Consider the following 18,366-nt stretch of genomic DNA (forward strand, 5'->3'; position numbering starts at 1 on the left):
TTACATTCTCATATGCAATGCTTTCTTTTAATCAGTAGTTTGACCTTAATATTTTAGTGGCCATCCTTGGAAAAGTAGATAAGTTTTATGTAGTATTTCGTGTTCTGTTTGTTAGGTCCACGTAGGTGTTAATTTGCTTCCAAGCCCTTAAACTAATTGACTTTTAGTTAAAAATGTCTACTGCTCTAGTTTCAAAAGTAAGAGTTAGCTTTCATGTTTTAATTTAGAGCACAAAATGCAGTTTTGAATTTTACTTTAAATTTACGTCATTCAAGTGAAAGTCAAGTTTTGTTGTTGGCCTTGTTTTCTCAATTGTTGTTGGAGCTTGAAGCTATAATTCTCATGGCAGTTCTTGGCAGATGGTTAGTTATAGGTAGAACTTTAATTTCCCGAATTTAGTAGTCAAATAGTTTCAAATCTTGTCTATTTTCTAGCTGCAAAAATCAGATTCTCTTTCCAGTTTAAACCAAAGACTTCTCTGCAATGTTAGCAAACTCATGTTTACAAAATGTTCTCAAGCACCTCTCGGCAGCAGGTAGTTTAGGTTAAGTTTAAGCTCATGTTTAGAGTTCAAGTTTCCCACTTTAGTATTTAGGTCCATGTTCAAGTGCTTAATGTGTGGTGGCTAACACCAACCCCGTGTCGTAGAAACGATCTCGAGTAGGTCCCTAGTCTCTGTGGTTCGACCCCGCTCTTGCCGCTTATACGTTGTAATATTAGTTGCAAAAGTGGAAAACTATAAATCTTGTTGAAGGAGGGACACGTGCACACGACACACGTGCAAAACACCTGTCTTCACTAACCCAACTGAAACTGATTTACCATTTGAAGTCTCCAGAATTTTTGAATCAATCACAATTGTAGATTCACCCCCCTCCCCCCGAGGTGAGAAATCCGTAGATTAGGTGTAATAATTGAAGTCCTCTTCTAATTCTTAGACCTAACTCCCAACAGTTTGATTAGATTAAAGATCCCACTCAGAATCTCAACTCTCCCGAGTTCTATTGAATTAAGGTGTGAATTACTCCTCTTTCGAGATTAAATATTTCATCTCTCGATTACTCTAAAGAAACCCTAACACTCCCAATTGGTGATCAAGCAATTGATAGGAAAAGCACAAGAATAATTCAAATAATTGCAAGAGCAAAATAAAACGAAGTCAATTGGATTAAAACTATGAATCAATGCATCTTCACCAAGAATTCTACATGAAAAGTTTAGCTACTCATGTTCATGGTAGAAAACAAATAGAAACTAAGAAAAACAATGGAAATCATGATATGAATTAAAATTGGCAGGGGAATTGAAGCTTGAATCTTCAATTTTCTTCCAAGAGTTCCTCAGAGAGAGAGTATGTGTTTGGTGGCTAGAATAGAATGCCAAGAATTGACCTAATTCTTCCTTCTTATTTTCCTCTTCTAAAAATCGCGTTTGCACTTTAGAAAAACGCTAGGGCGATGGACCCGGCCGGGTGGAATTAATCCACAGGAAAAATACCCGGCCGGGTATAACTTTCTGGAATCCGCCAGGCCTTAGCAGACCACCCGGCCGGGTGGAATTATAGAGTATGAAATTCACCTGGCCGGGTATAAGTTTTTCGATCCTTTCTTCCTTCTCCAGGGCTTCTGAATGCCACCCGCTTGGGTATATTTGCTCACAGAGTATTCACCCGGCCGGGTGGAGCTCCTTTTTACTCCATTTTTGCCTATATTTGCCTAAAAACTCAACAAACACGTGAACTTCAAAACATATAGTAATTGGCTGGAAATAACCATTTTGAGTATAAAAACTCAACAATTATGCACATCAACATACCAATTACAACACTAAAAATACGAGTTTGTCAACTCCCCAAACTTAGACTCTTGTTTGTCCTCAAATAAGAATAAGAAATCATGAAGATCAAACTCGTGCATAGAGGTGGGATTGATATATTGCTTCATAACATTTTTCAAAACAAGTTCGAAGGTAGGAAACATACAAAAATCAACCAAACATTAATTGAAGCTACTGTCTCGTATATCACTTGGTGTCAATGCTCTCACAAGGTTTAGGGAGTGTGATTTTCTCCCTTTTTCATCTTCCCTCGCACTCAAGTATATAAAGAGGTAATATAAACACTCAAATCAAGTAACATGTAATGCTTACCATAGGCTTGCTCAACGTCAAAGGTCTCCTCTGCTCGGATGTGAAGGTGAACCTAAGATCAGAAAGGTCTTTATTTGGGTTGTTGATGCACTTTTTATTAGCACTAAAAATACCTGCAAGTATACAGGGTAGATCTAGTATAGCTAAAGGTTAGTACCGGGATATCGAACACGGGGAATATAATTGCAACTGGCTATCATGCACTAAGCGTCATATACTATCTAGAGAAACAAGAGTTTTGTTTAAAATAAATAAAACAAATAAATAAAGCAAGTAAACAACTAATTGTAATTAAATCACAAAGATAAAGTATGAGAGATAAGGGAATTCTAGGGATTTGCGTTCACCGTTATGGTTATACAAATTCCTACTACAATACCCTAGCACTTTTATTACTTCGATAGAACAAGTCACATAAGTTTTGGCCATGCGGCACAAGCGTAGATTACCAACACTAGGGTTGTCAATTCTAGATCCGTAACTCCGAAAAGCTCCTAAGACCCTTGAAAAGTCCTCACTCTCAATTAACAGTGCTGTTTTAAGGGAAGCTAATTGTAGTGTCTACTAAGTGGACCTAACTCGCCAACCTCCTCTCACGATTATGTAGCAAGTTATATTAATTCATCACCGAATGTGTCACTCAAACGTGAAGCATTATCCAACAACTTAGGGAAGAAATGAAGTAAAAACAAAACGGATATTAAATAGCAAAACGGAACTGTATAACCAAAGTAGTTATTAACACATCCCTAGAATCCTATGAGTTTAGTTACACATGATAGAATAAGCTAAAAACATAGATTGTTGGGAAAACAAAATGAACATAAGTGCTAAAGCAAATAAAACCCAAAGGTTGAATCCTTGTAGCTCTTTGATGATCTCTTGCTTCCTTCTTCAACCCCTTGCACTATGAAGAACTCTCAAATTTATGCTATGGAATTAATTGGCAAAAAAGAAGATCTAGATGAAGGATTAGGGTTGGAGGAGGAGCTATGAAGGCTCCCCTTTTGGGAGCTATGGAAGGGTGAATATTATGAATTAGGTTATGGGGTATATATAGGCTTAAATTTGGTAAAACGTTTCCTCCAAGTAACAGTAAATATGGAATTTTCGTGCCCCATAAGTTAAGGAAAAGATTTGGCTTCACAAGGTAATGTCTTCTTTCCTTCTTTGAATTTTCGCCTAAAATTCTGCACTTGCAGCTTTGCGCGACTTTGGTAGAACAGCCATAAATTTTTTCACAAAAATTGAGACTGAGATGATCAAGATACCACTGCGAAGCTCTTTCGAAGGCGAAGAGAATGACATGTAGAACGCCTTGATAGGACTTCAGGATCGCTGGAAAATTGAGTTTGAACACAGGCTGTTGTGCGCGACCGTGCCCAGCGAGCCGCTGGACAGCTCCAGAACTCTCTGGACTCGTTGCAGCTACCGCTGGCATTCCAGCGGGCTGCTGGGTTGCGCTTCAGTTTCAGCTTCCAGATTTTGCACATTTCTCATAAAACACGTCAAAATACCAAAATGGATAAAATATGCAAATAATGGACATGTAATGCAACTATGACACTCAAAACGAACCAAAAATAGTGCAAAATACGAGCGTATCATACCCCCAAACTTAAATATTTGTTTGTCCTCAAACAAAACAATAAAGACACAAAATAGCCGCACGGATTGCATAAAGACTAGACGTCATAATTGCCTCAAATTATGGAAAAGATAGATTAAGCATGAATTAACGCAATCAAATCAAGCAAATCTTATTAGTGCACTTTCATTACTAACTCGTGAAACACCTTGAATTCATGCACTCACATGTGGCAAACTTCCAAAGATGGGAAGTGTATTTATATCTCACTCTCAAAGTGTATAAAGGTAATGTGTATAAGCACTCAAATCATGCATCATGCAAAGTTTACCATAGGTTTGCTCAAAGTCTAATCCGTCCTCTACTTGATGTGATTAAGCATCAAAAGTCCGAAAGGTCTTTATTTTTAGTTATAATGTTGGCTCTTTGGTAGGTGATGAATATTTGGATAAAAAATGACTAAAAAATAAACATATCCCAAGTAAAGTTAAAGTGACTCCACTTTTTTAATAACCCAAGACACTTTTGACACTTATTTTTCTCAAACCTTTGATTTTCTTTCTTTTCTTCACAACCTTTCTTTCTCTTTTTCTTTCTTTTCTTTTTCATAAGCATCCTTTCTAGATCAAGCACACATTTTGAATTTTCACTATTTCACAACTTGCACTTCTTTACATTTAAGCACACTACTTTGTATAACTCTCTTCCTTATCTCTCCAATTCCTTTACAAAAGATAATAAAAATCTACACTAACCCAAGGAATTGTCCTCATTTATTTGGCTTCCAAAGAATAGGCTTAAAGGCTCAAAAGTTGGCTCCAAAGGGAAAATTTTGAGAGGGTCGAAAATTTGGGTATAAAAGTAGCTAAGAAAAGATGGCCTAACATCCTCCTAAATCAACTTAAACACTATGTAAACTTAGGAAGACTAGGAGCAAGTTCTAGAAACATGTACATGCATGCAGATAAATCACACAAGAAAGAATTAAGGCTCAAATCCCACAAGGTATAAGCATGATTCAAGGCGAACAAGCAATTCACTAATTATGCACCTTTTCACCAAACCATCATATCAAAACGTCAAGCCATACTTAATCAAAGATGAAAAGAACTTCATATCATTGGCAACTCGGTCTAATGTGTCCCTAAACATGCGTGTTTCTAAGTTCTTCATGCTATGTTTATGACATGGATTCACCTTCGGGTTTTTAAAACAACAAAAAAACAAAAAACCTAAAAACTAAAGCAAAAATCTAAACTCACGGTCTACCACTTCATCCCCCCAATCTTATTTACAACAAAGTGTGAAATAAGTTTGTAGAGTCGGTAGGGATGTGAGTAAACTACTACAAAGAAAACATAACTTGAATTTTTCGCGTAGTGACTGGACGGGGCAAAAATTTGAAAAGTTCAAAAAATTACAACTGGAAAACTGTTGTTGGGCAGCGGTCGCTGGGAGCTCTCCCGGTCGCTACGGAAGTGTCAGAAAGTTTCCAGCGAGTGCCCAACGGGCCGCTGCGGGCCCCCACAGTGGTCGCTGGGAGTGGTCCAGAACCTGCGACAAGTTCAATCAACACAAAAATGAAAATTAAACACAAAAATAACTTAAAAACTTTAAGTAAATGGCTAGGTTGCCTCCCAACAGGCGCTTGTTTTTCGTCTTTAGCTTGACGTTCTTTGAAGCTAATGAGTTATCCCCTATCTTGGGAATTCCTTTGGGATGCCTTTGTACCTACAAATTCGCAATGTGAGCATAAAATGAAGTAAATTATAGTAGGATACAACACATAATACTTGACAATCCCCCAAACTTGAACCAAATCAAGGTGTAAAAATAATCATATGCAAGACCAATTAATCAACCTTGATTCAAAAATCATCCCCCATCATGATCTTTATCCCCCAATAATTTGCAAGAATTTTCAACAATAGACCAAGAACATGCAAAATAATTTAAGCTAAAAAGATATACACAAGTTATGCAAGATAAAATAGCCTCACAATGCTATGAACATGAATTATGCGTATCCACAATCAAGTAAAATGGGATATTCAAATTTCATCCACAAAAAGAATTTAATTCAAGCACAATTACGAGTATTGGATTTATTGATGTTTAGTGACTAAACATCAATAAATCCAATACTCGTAATTGTACCGCGAATAAATCACAAGTATATCTTCCCCCACCAAACTCCAATCTAAACTACCAAAATACTTACCAACAACAAAGTCATTCAATGAAAGAATTCAAGATCAAAGCTCAGAAATTACATGAAGAACGTACCTTGCGTTGGTCGACAGTTGAGCACAAGAACATGGTAGAATCCAAAGAATTTAATAGAGTGATGTGAATTTGAAGTGTGGGTGTGTGAATAATGTGGAGAAATAGAATTTAAAGAGAGAGAAGAGAGGAAGTGGATGCTAGGGTTAGAAAGAAAAAGAATGAAATGAGGAAGGAGAAAACATACCTTATGTGAAAATTTCGCATTTGACACGCTTCAGCGGTCGCTGACTGCAGTTCAGCGGACCACTGACCTGCTCCAGTAAGTTGTTTTTTTTAAAGGAAAAACTTAAAACAACAAATAAATTTTATTCTTATTTTTATTTTTATGATTTTTTTTATAAAAATGCAAATTAAAAAAATAAAAATAAAAATAAGATTAACTAGCTCTACGGAGGAAAAAATAAACTAAACTAGAAAACAAGGAAACAATCAACATGGTACTTTATATCTCACCCGCGCTTTACGGAGCTTATCAAGTGTTGCAGCAGAAGATTGTGCAAACACAGAATTTGACAAAGGACACATAAGATTGAACCCACACAAATTGTACTGATTTCTCAATTTGGGTTTTTGAGCTTTGCTTCTACTTTCCCCCCATGCATGACTTAATTGTAGATCTTCATCAAAATTAGTTTCGTCGGCAATACAAGGAATTAAAATTAAAGAGAGAGAAGGTTTGAAAGAATTCACCAATTTTTCGAATATATGAGAACTTAGTTCGAGTATCATATCGTGTTCCTTCTTCTCCCACTGTTCCATTGATGTTGTTAAAGCTTTCATAGCAGTGTCCAATTTATGTTTGCTTTCAGACACCTCCTCTGCACGTCTCTTGCTTCTTTCTAAGAGCCCACTCATCAAGTATTCAAGGCTCTCATATTCCCATGTCCTTGCCCATATAAAAAGTCTACTAAAACGGGACAAAGTTATTGTTGCGCTCCTTGCTTTCCTCAAGTACCTCGGAAAATAAAACAAAAATAAAAATAAAATTAAATAATATTACACTCTAAATTAGTATGATCAACCTTTCTACAATATCAGCTTAAAGCAACAATATTCCCCGACAACGGCGCCAAAAACTTGATGGACTTTTTATTAGCACTAAAAATACCTGCAAGGATACAGGGTAGATCTAGTATAGCTAAAGGTCAGTACCGGGATATCGAACACGGGGAATATAATTGCAACTGGCTATCATGCACTAAGCGTCATATACTATCTAGAGAAACAAGAGTTTTGAGTTTAAAATAAATAAAACAAATAAATAAAGCAAGTAAACAACTAATTGCAATTAAATCACAAATATAAAGTATGAGAGATAAGGGAATTCCAGGGATTTGCATTCACCGTTATGGTTATACAAATTCCTACTACAATACCCTAGCACAGTTATTACTTCGATAGAACGAGTCACATAAGTTTTGGCCATGCGGCACAAGCGTAGATTACCAACACTAGGGTTGTCAATTCTAGATCCGTAACTCCGAAAAGCTCCTAAGACCCTTGAAAAGTCCTCACTCTCAATTAACAGTGTCGTTTTAAGGGAAACTAATTGTAGTGTCTACTAAGTGGACCTAACTCGCCAACCTCCTCTCACGATTATGTAGCAAGTTATATTAATTCATCACCGAATGTGTCACTCAAACGTGAAGCATTATCCAACAACTTAGGGAAGAAATGAAGTAAAAACAAAACGGATATTAAATAGCAAAACGGAACTGTATAACCAAAGTAGTTATTAACACATCCCTAGAATCATATGAGTTTAGTTACACATGATAGAATAAGCTAAAAACATAGATTGTTGGGAAAACAAAATGAACATAAGTGCTAAAGCAAATAAAACCCAAAGGTTGAATCCTTGTAGCTCTTTGATGATCTCTTTCTTCCTTCTTCAACCCATTGCACTATGAAGAACTCTCAAATTTATGCTATGGAATTAATTGGCAAAAAGATCTAGATGAAGGATTATGGATGGAGGAGGAGCTATGAAGGCTCCCCTTTTGGGGCTATGGAAGGGTGAATATTATGAATTAGATTATGGGGTATATATAGGCTTGAAAAAGATTTAAATTTGGTAAAAAGTTTCCTTCATGCAATAGTAAATATGGAATTTTATTGCCCCATAGGTTAAGGAAAATATTTGGCTTAATAAGGTAATGTCTTCTTTCCTTATTTGAATTTCCGCCTAAAATTCTGAACTTGACAACTTTGTACAACTTTGGTAGAACAACCAAACCTCTCTCCAAAGAACTTCGATTGAGATGATCAAGATACTACCGCAAAGATCTTTCGAAGACGAAGAGAATGACATGTAGAATGCCCATATCGGACTTTAGGATCGACGGAAAATTGAGTTTGAACACAGGTTATTGTGCGCGACCGGGCCAGCGGGCCGCTCTGTTGTGCTTCAGTTCCAGCTTCCAGATTTCACGTTTTTATGCCCTTTTTCAGCTCTATTTTGCACATTGATAAGGCTAATTTCATGCATTGATTAAGGGGTTAAATTCGTGTATTTACGGGGTCTAACACATCTTTTAAGCCAGGTGTGTGGAGAGTTTTGCCAGGTCTAGGAAGAAGGAGGAAGATTTGCATGGTGAGGGGAAATGGCGATAAAAGTGAGCATTGTGGAGAAAATGACTAGACGGAGGAGATCACGGATGCTGAAGGGCAGAATAGAGATTTCTGCGAAGGTTTCCAGAAGATCAACCCCGCACCTATATAAAGAAGAGAGCAAGGACTTTTTGAAGGGCTCCCATCTCTCGGCACGTTTAGCTCTCTTAGCTCACTCGCGCACTCTACACACTTGTTTTATCGGGAACTTGGGGAAGTCTTGGTTTGGGGTTTCATTTTGTTGTTAAGTAGTTGGGTAACACCGTCCTCACGAATGGCGAAGATACAATTATTTGCTTTCAATATATTTTGTAGTCGTGAATTTCACCGAGCTTCGCCGTTCGAAGCTCGGCTTTATTTTCTGTTGAATTCTCGTTATCAATGCATTTTCTGTTTCCTAATTTACTTTGCTGTTGTTGATTTCGATTATGGATGCGATTGGTTTTGAATTTGACGTAGTTACTGAATTGGATGTTTGATTTTGCGTTGGTTACTGAGTTTGAGTGGAATTGTTGGAAGCTTGTGTCGATCGGGGCAGATCTGTTGAATCGGAAGTTATTGAGTTGATCTTGTGGGTTGTTGGGTTCGGAATGCTTGGATCCGGAGTGGATTAAGCATCCGACATCTGGATCAGAACAGAGTTAGTTGTGGTCGATGCCTGAGTTTCGTGTTTTCGTTTCATTCCATCTCGCATATGTAGATCTGTTTTATTTCCGGCTAATTGCAAGTTTCCGACGTCCGAAATTTTACATTTGGCTTGAATCTGGATTTGTGCTCTGTTTTCTTCATGTTCGCATTTGATTCGGGTAATGAGATGCTCACCGTTGTTAGTTAAATTTTTAGTTTGTTATTTGCAGCTTTTATTCCGTACTTGCTATTTCTGGAACATGGTCCCCACTGTTTACTCGCTTTCTGTATAGCTAAATTAGGAAGTTGTTCGCCCAGTCTAGAAAGTTAGTTTAATATTTAGTAGTTATGAGGATGTTCAATGTTAGCATGATGTTTTCAGTTTCCTAGGTCTAGTGTCGTATTTTGTTCCTAAGTCTAGTAATAGTTACACCTCAACCCAAATTTGAGTGGCCGCAGCCGTACACCTTTCCAGAGTCTTCTAAATGCTTTCTTACGCGTCTATCTTCGTGGGATCGATCCCTGCTTCCCTGTACTAATTCATAGTATAGCTGGTTGAGGGTTTTGAATGCGGAATCTGTGTGTCCAACGACTGAGACTTATAAGATCCTGAGAGTTCCTAGACCTTGTGATCTAGCGGATTCTCTGGTTTGAGAAGCTCGACCTAGCATCAAAGCACACACGATTCTCCAGACACTTCAAATGGCGCCGTTGCCGGGGATGGATGGCGTAATTTGCGATTGTGTTTAAAAGATTTTGGTGTACATAGTTTTGATTTTTTTTTCTTTTTCCTTCATTTTCAGTTTATGAGCAAGGGCTCGCGGTTTGGATACTAGAACAACTCGTCTGGGTGGAGGAACGATTGGTTTACTTGGCAGGTCTCACCACTAGATCGGGATTATCTACGGGAGATCCATTTCCGTTTGGTTCGGAAAGTGAAGACGATTGGAGTTCATCAGGAAATGAAGTTCCGAAGTCAACTTTAGAAACAGATACAGAGGAGGCAGAGATCAGAGACATGGCACACGTAGTCGACCCAGATCCGGAGATCGGTTCGCTCACTGCCCATCTAGATGGTGAGCCAGCCCAAGCTATAGTTATGGACCCGCATCAGAGAGCCATCGATATCAAAACGAATGTGTTAGGCATTCTACCGATGTTCTGTGGACGTAGGAACGAGTGTCCATATGAGTTCTTGAATGAGTTTAGCAAGCTGTGCAGTATTCAGAAAAGGCCTAATGATGCGACAGAGGAGGACTACCGCTTACGTGCAATTTCGTTCACCTTGAAGGGAGAGACTAACACATGGCTACTGAGGCTACCTCCGGATTCCATCTGTACATGGAGGGACTTCAAGTTGGAGTTCCTGGATTACTTTTTCCCTTTGAACAAGACGAACGCCCTCAAGAAAGAGATCGTGGAATGCAAGCAGGAGTACGATGAGTCTCTGAGTCAGTATTGGTCGCGATTCAAAGGATTGCTAGATGCTTGTCCAAACCACAGGATGATCGAGACATAGATTTATTATATGTTCTATGAAGGAGCAAAATTTTCCTCAAGCAAGGGAAATTTTACAAAGAAAAAGGGAAGTGAAGCAAGAGAAATTTTGGGGAAGCTGATAGAGGCTAAGAAGGCGTACGACAGTCCGATGAATGTTATGCGAAGAGGGACAACAAACGCTCTGAGAGAGCAAGATGATGAAAGAGTCGAGGCAAGGATAGATAGGCTTGAGAAAGCACTTTTGAATGCAATCGAGAAAACCACCTCACCAGCCTCAAAAGAGAAAGAGAAATCTTCGGGTTAAGGAGAAATTTCACCCCAACAATATTATGGTCCTCAAGAAGGAGATTACCAGGCCCAACTTAGTGCGATGGGGAGTTGGAACCAAAATGGAAGTTGGAATCCAGGGAGACAGAGGGATGCACCCTGGAGGAACCATCCAAATTTCAGATGGTCTGACAACGATCCGACCCAGCCACTACCACAACAGCACGCCCAGTTAACACATCAACCAGAGAGGCAAACTAACTGGTCTGGGAGATATCAGGAGGGACAGAACAGTTGGACCAGCCGGAACCAGGGAGATCATTCACATTGGGGAAACATGAGTCAAAACCACCAGAGGAACTCTTATGTACCGCCACACCAAATGAACTACACCGGAAATTATCAGAATCCCCAACCTACTTACCAAGGGAATCAAGGGCCGGGAAATCAGTATAACAACAGTTCAGGAGGCCAGGGGAATTTTCACCAGAACCAAGGAAGTGGACCGAACCAAGGCTCGGGACCGAGTCCCAGCCAACCCACTTCTAAGCCAGCAAAGAATATTGATGATATGGTGCATGATCTAATCAGTTCGCAACAACACATGCAAAACAACTTGCAATCTAACAATGGCGTGGTGCATAAGCTTCAAGACGCTCAGTTAGAACAGAATGCAGCAATGAATATGTTGGCTAAATAATTGTCCCAAATCGCAACTTCCTTGAGTGAGATACGAGGGAACGAAGGAAAGATTCCTGCTGTCACGACCGCCCATACTAGGGGTACCACAAATGCGGCGATCGTGACCGACATGCATGGATAACTTTTTTAAAAGAAAATCCTAATTAACTTAAAGGAAGAAAGACATTTTAGTTTAAAGAAGTTTAAGGTTAAAATTTACTATTAATTAGAAAAGGCTTATAATAAATACATTTAAAAGAAATAGCGGAGAAAATAACTTAAAGAAAACCAATTAACTTCTAAAGTAGACCATTTAATTTAATTCACGAAAACACCATTTTCAAAAGATAACGTAATTACTTGGTTAAAACCTAACACAACCATACATGTTCAAACACAGTACGAAAAGATTAAAGTCTTGAGACATAGTTTAAAATATAGCAGCGGAAAATAAGGTTTAAAGAGAGTCAAGGATCACGTCTATGTATGAAGACACAACGCATCCTAAGGCTAGCTCAACATCCTTCGCAACATCCTGCTCAACCTGCAAAATTTTAAAAGAAATTGCAGGGCTGAGTACTTGTTGTACTCAATGGGCTCATGCCGAAAACATTTTATATAGTTATGTCATCCATACCAGTGATCTCGAGTTTTTATATGAAATTAAGAAATTACCGCGAGAACACAAAAACATTTCGTAGACTGGTTAGTCAAATAATCTCCCCATTTTCAACAATCCATCAATCACAACATCAATCCGCAGTGCGACGAAAGTGTGGCCACACTATTCGCCCACGAGACCGGCCGACTAGCAAGGACGGCTCACGATCCCACCAGTGTACACAGCCTGATAGGGTTTGCGGCCCTACTCAGACCCGAATTCGTTTCACATCACAACCATATAGCCTAACGGAGCAAGCTCAGACGAACTAGGCATCAGGCAACACTCTCATAAACAAAAACATGTTGGCATGACTTAACAGTTAAACCACCCTTATAACACCACATAGTATTTTCGGAAAATAAAGAGGTTTGAAAAAGAAAGCCCACCTCGTTCGATTAACAAATCACAATCCAACTTATGGCAACTCTCGTTCCTCGAGCTCACGTATACACAATCACCCTTGTCAACGACAACACAATCAGCCTTCCATAAGTTTATATGATCATGCAAGTCCTATTGTTCCTTTTTATCGTTCTCTTACCCATCCCAACATTCACCAACACAAGAAAGACATGTCATAATATTTTTCTCAAATCACACATGCATCATATAACTGATCAAAACTTAGTACAAAAGATATTTTCACATAACAACGAAACTGGCAGAACTGTGCGGTTGGTTTGTAAAAATCACCAAAAATTCATCCGACCTCATATGAAGCTAATAATTGGTCACAACACAGTAGACAAATTCAAATCCATTCAGGTAAAGTTTCACACTCAAATAATGTCATTTGGTAAGTCAAAACATTAATACTATTCTCTGGTCAGAATATAAAAATTCTGGCAGCATTACACAGTTCATTTGAAAAATTCACCATAAATTCATACGATGTCCAATAAGGCTGAACTTTTTACACGACTCAGAAGACACTTCAAATTTTCACATAGTTCAAGAATAACATCAAACGGAGGTCATTTAGTCAGTCAAACAGAATACGAAACCTTCTGGGCGAGAACACTAATTTCTAGCAGAATTGCGCAGTCAACTTCAAACATTTTTCAAAAATTCATTTTTCGACAAAAAGGGCTGAAATTTACACGAGACACAGAAAACACCTTAAAATTAACTCAGTAAAATATTCATACCAAAATTCGATCGTTTGATAGGTCAATTACACATCAGAATCTACTGTTCGAACGTCACAGATTTCAGACTCACAAATTCGAAATTAGGGTTTCTTCCTCAATCATTCAAATACCAATTATCATGCTTATAACACGAAATCATGCTTGATAAGACTCTCATAAACATGTTTGCACATAAACTTACATCATTCACCAAGGATTCAAAACAAATTTCATATAACCTCAAATCAAATCGCATACTATCAAAGTTCTCATGCAAACTCAATTTTCCCACCGATTAATTTTGAGATCTATGATTCCTACACCCACTACATGCATGTAGGATTCAAGAACATGGTTCAAACGAAAAGAATGAGGAAAAGTGAGCAAATATATCTTCTTTGACAAAAATGAATCGGTAGAAACAATGAACGAAGCGATTCGCCAGAGACTCTTGAAAATAAACTTCAACGGATCAAGAACAAGGATGGAATGGAGGATTTTTGGAGAGAAAGAGTCGGAGAGGAGAGAGGCGTGTGGGAGAGAATGAGGGAGAGGGAGGCGTGTGAAAATAGTGGCTAGGGTTGGGGTTTAGTTTGTTTTATGTATTAGGTTTAATTTACACCCAAATAAAAATAAATAAATTGTGGGGGAATAAATAAAAAGTCCCACAATTAGAACACAAGGTAAGCGTGTATTTTGAGGAGATTAATTTCAAAATTTGCTGATTTAATTAGCAAGGAATGATAACCATATTTAAATCCTCAATTAAATGGGAATAGGATTTAAATTTGGAATTTTTTTATAGGAAAAGACTCCCATAAAATAGGTAACAAATAAATTAATTTCCACAAGGAAAATAAAAGCATAATGGGCGTGTGATATGGATGAGAGCAAAAAGGAAATATTCGCATCCCCAATTAATTAGACATAGGTATTAGGATGATATTTAATTGAATAAAAGGGATTCCACAAAATAGGAAACAAATAAATTATCCTCCAAAATTTAGTGAAGGGGCCGAAAATTATTAGGCTTAAATAGCCAAGGAAATATTTCAACTCTCTATTTATTTTGGGTGAAAAAATAAAATGTAGCATGATTTAATTGGATTTAATTCAAAAGAAAGGAGTCAACAAGGCACCAATTAAATCAAAGAAAAATAATTCATCCTCCTATTTTAAATAGGGGATTTTCGAAACTCCCAAGGATAATAGGCTAGAGTTCGAATTTCATGTAGTACAATTTAGGGATCATTTGGTTTGGATTTAATGTGGATAATTATCCCAAAACAATTAATTAAATCCAAGAAATGAAATTCTATTTCAATAATTAGAAAGGGCCAAAAATTCCAATAAATTGACTCGAGAAAATATGCATGCATGATCCTATTAATTATTCCCCACATTGGAAAATATAAAATACCAAGCACTTCGTTCCACATCACTCACGACAATTATTTCACGCAATTCACTTAATCACATAGAAACAAAAGTTTCATAATCGAAATTTCAATTAAATCTATAAAAAGAGTCACAAAAATTTGGGATGTTACATCCTTCCCCTCTAAACAAAAATTTCATCCCGAAATTTGATCGCCTCACATAAATAACTCGGGAAACTTTTATTTCATTTTATCTTCTAACTCCCATGTGGCTTCCTCGGGACCATGCTGCTTCCACAACACCTTCACGGACGCTATCGATTTGTTTCGTAACTCTTGTACCTTCCGATCTAGGATTGCCTCGGGCCTTTCTTCGTTGCTCATGTCGGGGGCTAAGATCACTTCCACTTGATGGATCACATGCTTGGGGTCGAACACGTACTTGCGCAACTGCGACACATGGAACACGTTGTGCACGTTCCCAAAGCTGGGAGGTAATGGAAATCGATACGCTACAGGACCTACTTCATCGATAATCTCGTACGGTCCTACAAAACGCGGCTTCAGCTTGCCTTTCACTCCAAACCTCACAACTCCTCTCGTCGGGGACACCTTCAAGAACACTTTGTCACCAACGTCGAATTTGATTTCCGTTCGACGCACGTCCGCATACGACTTCTGCCTATCCTGAGCTTCCTTGATCCTTGCGCGGATTTGATGCACAATTTCGGTCATCTCCTTTATAGCGTCGGGTCCTAACATCTTCCTCTCGCCAACTTCATCCCAATAAAGTGGGGATTGACACTTCCTGCCATACAAGGCTTCATACGGAGCCATATCGATCGTCGCTTGGTAGCTATTGTTGTAGGCGAATTCAACCAACGGTAGAACAGCTTCCCAACTTTCCCCTCGATCTAAGACAACGGCTCGCAGCATATCCTCAAGTGTTTGAATCGCCCTCTTTGACTACCCGCCCGATTGCGGGTGATAAGAGGTCCTGAAATTCATTTGTGTGCCCAATTCACGTTGCAAGCTCATTGATAAGTCGTATTCTAGGCCTAGGTTACGGGTCAATATGATGTGCATAATTGAATTATATCTGCAAAACTAGTTGCTTAAGCGTGCAGGGTAAGCGTTCTAGCCAGTAGGCAGAGATTCAGACACTTCAAGTGAAAAGGGCGTCAGGACGATTACGTACTGACCAGTATACATGCAAAAATGGCTCGAGATGGAGAAGGAGGATAGTTGGGACTGCTCAATCACAATTAAGGGCAAAGAAGTCATTTCACCGCAAGGTCTTACCCTAAAAATCAAGGGTAAGCCTCCCTATAAAAGGAAGCCACTTGGAGAGAAAAAGGGGGTTCATCATCATCACTTTTAGGAGAGTTCTCTCGGAGTTTAGTCTTTCAGCCCAGTCCAGAATCTCGTTCCTCGCCACTGCCATGGTCACTTGAAGATCTAGATGTCCCCGGAGTTCCACATCGTCCGTTCCAGCCAGCAAGACCGTAGCTTAGAGATTTCATCACCCGGAGTGGCAAAACACTTTCATTCGCTTTCGTAGTTTAATTTACTTGCTTTCCTAACGTTGGATCTTTGCTTGCTTTTGGATATTTTCTGCTTTTGAAGTACTTGTTGAGGATCCGAATGTGTTAATGCTAAGAAGTTGATTTCCGTTCAGTTATGGTGTTGATTCCTTTTCCTTCCTATTCCGCCTAGTTAGCTTAGATCTAAGGTTCCTTGGTGTTTTAAGTGCTGAATCTTTTCTTTCCTTGTTTCCGTCTCAATTTCCTTAGTTAAACGTGGAACTGTTCGATCGTGAGTGAATCGCTGCATGTGAAGTTTAGTTTGAGTGCGTTTCGTTTCCTGTTGACCAGTACGCGGAGTTGCAGTTTCTGTGTTTTGATTTCAGATTTGGTGTTCTTATTTGTGGATCTGTGTTCGCGAATTGATAAACTGTGTTTCTGTGTTGAATCTGGAATTATTTTCTGATTTTAGTTTGTGTTGTTGAAGAAGATGATGTCCTAGTCTAATGTTGGGGACCACTTTGCTTTTTAGATGCTTTTTGCTTTTTGTCCTTTACTTTTTAGTTATAACCTGCAGATCTGTCAGCCTAGTCACCATGACTACCACTACCCTCTGAATATTCTGTCTAGCCCAAAATAGAATCCCGTACCTTCCAAATATTTTCTGTTACAAAAATGTCTCCCCATTTCCACGTACACAGCTGCACCTCTACACTACTTTCCCCATTCTAGTCAGTAGGAAATTACCTTTAAGTTCTGCCTAGGTAGAGACTCAACCCGAGCGTGGTAGCTAACCAAACCATCCAGAATATCACCACAACAGTTTTAACGCACCATCTCTGTGGGATTCGACCTTTACCACCACTATACTGATCAGTAGGAGTGGGTTGAGGAATTTTTGAAACCAGGGTCTAGGCTTAGTTAGGATCTCTATCCTGACCAGTGGGATATATCCTTGCTTGAACGACACCTAAGCGCCCTGAGCCAACCACCGTTTCAAATGGCGCCGTTGCCGGGGATGGATGGCGTTACTAGTTACTTTTGTGTGTGATACTTTGGCGTATATATTGTGCATAATCCTCTTTTTCTTTTCTTTTCATTTCAGTTTATGAGAAGCAGTTCGGCTCCTGACCAGGGGAGACCGAAGATACTTCAGCGAGGATCTATACTCGTAACCACTCGATCTGGCCTGTCGACCACCTTGTCTGACCTAGGCACGAGTAGTGACGAAGAGAAGGGCACCATAGAGGGACCGATACCAGAAGAGATACCACGGTTGGAAGGCAACCTAAGGGAAATGGTCAACCAGGGAGATGAGGACCCGGAGATCGGGACGCTGAACTCGCATACTGAAGGAGAACCCCCGCAAGCCATAGTCGTTACTCCAGGGCAAACCGCCTGCGATGTGAAGCCTCATGTGATCGCGATCCTGCCTACGTACTGCGGGAAGAGCTACGAAGGGCCGTATGAGTTTCTTCATGAGTTTTGCAAAATTTGTAGGGCACAGAGGAGACCAGCATGAGCAACTGAGGATGATTATAGGCTGAAGGCTTTGCCATTTGTGCTCAAGGGGGAAGCTAACACCTGGTTCATGCGCCTGCCCCCCAACTCTATTGAGACTTGGGCCGATTTCAAGTCAGCATTTCTGGGCGAGTTTTTTCCGTCATCCAAGACAAGCGCGCTGAAGAGGGAAATAACTAATGTGAAGCAAGGGTATGATGAGCCATTGAGTGATTATTGGGCAAGATACATGGGTCTTTTGGAATCATGTCCCAACCATCGCATGGCGAACATTGAAGTACATCATACTTTCTACGAAGGCATGAACGCGGTAACCAAGGACCTGGCAAATTCATCGTCAGGAGGAAGCTTCACGCAATTACGGGTTAGCGAAGCAAAGAGAGTCCTAAGGAAGCTATTGAATGCAAAGAAAGAGTATGACCATTCAAGGGAAGGATACAAC

This window comes from Salvia splendens, chromosome 9, assembly GCF_004379255.2.
Source record: "Salvia splendens isolate huo1 chromosome 9, SspV2, whole genome shotgun sequence".
Lineage (NCBI taxonomy): Eukaryota > Viridiplantae > Streptophyta > Magnoliopsida > Lamiales > Lamiaceae > Salvia > Salvia splendens.